The sequence below is a fragment of the Triticum urartu genome, chromosome 1 (genome assembly GCF_003073215.2).
Source record: "Triticum urartu cultivar G1812 chromosome 1, Tu2.1, whole genome shotgun sequence".
Classification (NCBI taxonomy): domain Eukaryota; kingdom Viridiplantae; phylum Streptophyta; class Magnoliopsida; order Poales; family Poaceae; genus Triticum; species Triticum urartu.
Window position 1 is genome coordinate 403,990,977 of NC_053022.1, and position 5,142 is coordinate 403,996,118.

Consider the following 5,142-nt stretch of genomic DNA (forward strand, 5'->3'; position numbering starts at 1 on the left):
AGCTGCCGACCCAACCAGCTGGGCAGGCACCTGCGTGGCGGCATGCAGATCTTCGTGAAGACCCACCACTGCGCCACCTTAGCTGCCTGCCTACCTACGTGGCATCGCAGGCGTCGCTGGCTAGGGCGCGTGTCGACACAAGAAGGAGCGGCGACGGACGAGACATGTTTCTCCCCCGTCCCCGATAAAGCAAGGACACCTAAGCAAGACGCATTAAATGCACGTTGTCATGTAATGCGAGGGATAACCTCGCATCACTGTACCCTTTCCACCTCCTGTGTGCCACTGTGGCAACCCCTTTTTCTATAAAAGGAGGCCCGAGGCGACCAGGAGAAGGATTCGGCTTTTTGGAGCTCCTCATGCCCCATAGCTAGCTCAAGAACACAGATATACAATCCACCAAAGCAGGAGTAGGGTTTTATGCATCCTCGCGGCCCGAACCTGGATAAACGAACCGTGTGCTACCTGTTAGATCTGCTCTTCTCACGACCCCGCGCCCCGCTAACCGTAGTAGGGATTCTTGTGATCCCATAGGTGTCGTTCCCAGCGACAACCCCCTACACCATAAATTGGTGGCTGCTTAGAGTTAGTGCACGGCATTTGTCGTTTGAGAGCAACCCACCTCGAAGCCTTTGAGAGAGAAATCCTTGCGAGGACAAAGACCTAAACACCCAGAGCCAAAGAGTGTTAGCATCACTAAAGTCTTTCTGTCTGTGTGATCTGAAGACTTATTACACTTGAGGACTGTGAATCCTCCTGCCGGTTAGGCATCACGTTCTGAGCATCCAAGAGTCATTATGGATCGCCGCTGAACAAAGTCTGTGAAGGTTTGGAAGTCTACCTTGAAGACTTACCAGAGTGATTGGGCGAGGACTGTGTGTCCTTAGCTCAAGGGGAATAAGGTGAAGACGCGGTCTTCTGAGTTGAATCTCAGCCTCCCTAACCAGACGTACAGTTGTCATAGCAACTGGAACTGGTCCAACAAATACCTGTCCTCACCAAGCAATTGGTTCTATCCTTACCTCTCTCTTTACTTCCAGTTTGTCTTAGTGAAGTCATTGTCTGCTTGCATGATCTGACTGACTTCACTGAGTGAAGACTGTTGTTGGCTGGCTTCATACTATCTTCCATCTTGATCCATTCTACCTAGCTGCTGATAGTCTTCGTACTTTCACTTCATTGCTTACTTGACTATGGCTTGTCTAGTGTAGTCTACCTTCCGCTGCATGTTAACAGGTTCATTTCTACTGCTTGTCTTCAAAACCCCCGTGTATTGAAGACTTTCATAAAATCGCCTATTCACCCCCCTCTAGTCGATAACTAGCACTTTCAATTGGTATCAGAGCAAGGTGCTCCCTTGTCCTGTGTGATTCGGTTTAACCACCTGGAGTTTTAGCTATGTCGACTACGGGGATAATCAAAGTCTCCGTTGTGTGCCCTGTCTTCGATGGCACTGATTACCCCTACTAGAAGAATAAGATGCGCATGCATCTTGAAGCCATTGATGTCGACCTCTGGTATGTCGTCAAGAACGGCGTTCCCAAGGCCGGTGAAGGTGTCACCCCAGCTGATGTCAAGAAGTTCATTCAACTGGAATCTACTGCCAAGAACATCATTTGTGGTCATCTGACCAAAGGATAGTATGGTCGTGTGAGTGCTCTGGAAACTGCGAAGCTAGTCTGGGACTTTCTCTCCCAGGTCAATGAAGGCGTATCAACCCAGAGAGACTCAAGGATCAGTGTTCTTCGCAATCTCTTCAACCGCTTCAAGAGAAATGACAATGAGAATGTTCAGCTGACGTTTGATCGCCTCACTGACATCACAAATGAGCTTCATGCACTCAACGCCACTGAGATCACCAAGCATGAAATCGTCAAGACACTCTTGAGATCACTCGACAGCTCATTTGACACCCTAGCCCTGACGATTCAAGAACGCCCTGACTTCAAGACTCGATCCATCTGACATACTTGAAAGGCTCAACACACATGAGTTCCAGCTATCTGAGAAAAGAGATATGTATGGTCCCAACTATGGCCGAGCTTGCGCTTTGAAGGCAAAGGCTGTTTCCTCATATGAAGAAGAATCTGACTGCAGTTCTGAGGATCCTGAAGACATTGGAAAGGAACTTGCCATGCTCGTTAAGAAGTTCCAGAGGTTCACCAGGAAGAAAGGCTCCAGACAGTCTTCAAGATCCAGCTCAAGAAATGATGAAGCTTCCTCCCGTGACTACAATAAGAGAATGTGCCACAAGTGCAAGAAACCTGGTCACTACATCTCTGAATGTCCTCAATGGGAAAATGAGAACAACAACAAGAAGAAGAGCAAGGAAGATGAGTCTGATGACAAGAAGAAGAAGAAATCATCAAAGTCTTCTTCCAAGTCTTCGTTGAAGTCTTCATCACACAAGAAGAGCTCATCTAGCAAGGGTCGTGCGTTTGCTGGCAAGGAAATGGATTCAGAGGGGGAGTCTGCATCTGAGGAGGTGGAGATGGATTCTGAAGAGGAATCTGATTCAGGCGTGGCAAGCCTGGCTTTAGCTTCAGCATACGTCACCAAGTCCATCTTCGATACTGAAGACGATGGTCTCTTCACCAACGCTGATGCTAACGAGGATGACTCTGCTCCCACCTACTGCTTCATGGCATGTGGTGCCAAGCTAAACTCATGCGATGCTCACTATCAAACATCTAGTGAAGATGACTCTGAATGTAAATCTAAACCTAGCTACAAAGCACTTGCTAAAATTGCAACACAGCAACAGGCTACTATGGAACATATTCAAAAACTGTTAGACAAAAGCGATGACCTGTTGGACGCGGAAATGACTCAAACTCAGTCCTTAATTGAAGACATTAAAAATCTTCATCATGTTAAGTACGAAGAACTTGAAAGTCGTCATGAAACGCTCTCAACTACTCATGAAAAGCTCTCCTACGATTATCTTCAAAGGAAGCAAGAACTTGAGAACTTGAGAGCGGCTCATGAAGATCTTCAAAAGGAGAACGAGTCACTTCGCACTCAACAGATCAGTTCCGCTTAGGAAGGATTTGAACCACCATGTCTAAAATGCCTTGAGCGTGATAATGCTACTTCTGTTGCTGGATGTTCTACTGCTACTACTGTTGCAATATCTTCAACTGCTGATGTGGTAACTAACCCCTCTGCTGAGGATACCACTACTATTGCTGATGAGAATGCCAGGTTGAAGACATTGCTTGAGACAGGAATGTACAAAATTCTCAAAGGGCATCAGACACTATGTGATGTCCTCAAGAAACAGATTCTGAACCGAAACCCTAGGAAAGAGGGTGTTGGGTTCGAAAGGAAAATGAACGTTGATGGTTCTTACTGGAAGCCTGAGCAGTACGCCAAAACCACATGGGTTGCTGCAAAGGGACCTTCAGTGGATCCATCTACCTTATCTGGCTTCACTTGTGCTAACCCGATTATCATTGATGAATCCTTTGATGCAAACTATAAACTATTAAAGAATCAGAATGGTGAAGTGTTTGCCAGGTATATTGGTACTAATTGCAGGAATGGACCACCTTTGAAGAAGATCTGGGTGCCCAAGAGTTGTCTTGAAAATCTTCAGGTGAATGTCATCATAACACCACCTGGGATGAAGACAAACCCCAGACCAAAGGTTTCACATGGTCCAAAGGCTTCATACAGACAGAGGGCTCACTAGAGTCACCCTAACACAAATGTTTTGCAGGGAAACCATACTCAGGCCTATGAATATGAGTGTGTTTCATCAAACCGCCATGTTCATAAGACCAAGACCTATTCTGCTTATTCATATGAGTATTATTCACCTCTTGCAAGACTATTTGCTAGGGCTCCAAAGCCAAAGTTCTCAGATGCTGCACTTAGAATCATTGCTTCGAAGCCACCCCTGAAGATGTGGGTGGTTAAGAAAACTTAACTCTCTTTTGCAGGGAAAGGTCTCCAGCCAGAAATCAAAGGCGTCAGATGCTATTGCTTGGGACCTAAAACATCTTGTGGGGCGCAAGATAAAATGCCCAAATGGTCTTATTATGTATTTTGTTTCTGAATCGCTTGCTATTCATCCTATCAGTCCTAACATGGATCTGAGCTTTCATAATCCACTTGCTTGACAAATGTTTATGCTTCACAATACTCTTCATGAAGCCTATCCCCCTAAATGCACTGTAGGGTATGACACCAGCTGCTTCAGAATGGATTATTGATAGTGGATGCACTAACCACATGACTGGCGATCGAAGTCTTCTCATGGACTCAACCTTACGTCCATCTGACAAGAGTCATATCACATTTGCTGACACTAGTAAAAGCAAGGTATTGGGTCTAGATAGAGTTGCAATCTCAAAGGATCAGCACATGGATAAAGTGATGCTTGTTGAATCCCTTGGTTTCAACTTAATGCCTGTCTCAATGCTTTGTGACTTGAACATGATTGTGATATTTGGAAAATATCGTTGCCTTGTTCTAATGGAATCTGACAAGTCTCTAGTCTTTGAAGGGTACTGAAAAGGTGATCTGTACATGGTAGATTTCTCAGCAGGACCACAGTTGGCAGTATGTCTTCTAGCAAAAGCTTCAGAGTGTTGGCTCTGGCATCAGAGGCTAGGGCATGTTGGCATGAGAAACTTGTACACTCCCGCGAAGAAGAAGCATGTTGTAGGCATCGAGGGCGTCAAGTTCAAAAAGGATCATCTGTGTGGTGCCTGTGAAGCCAGGAAGATGACTAGGGCCAAGCATCCTTCGAAGACAATCATGACGACATCACGTCCCTTCGAGCTGCTTCACATGGACCTATTCGTCCCTACTCATTACTCCACCCTTACTACCACTGCTTGTCTCTATGGCTTCGTTATTGTTGATGATTACTCTAGATATACCTGGGTGCATATAATTCTCTACAAGACTGAAGTGTAGGATGTCTTCAGAAGATTCGCAAATCGTGCCATGATGAACTATGGCATCAAGATCAAGCACATAAGAAGTAACAACGGCACAAAGTTCAAGAACACCGGCCTCGACACTTATCTTGATACATTGGGCATCACTCATGAATTCTCAGCTCCATACACACCTCAGCAGAATGGCATCATCGAGCGCAAGAACAGAACACTCATTGAGATGGCTCGTACG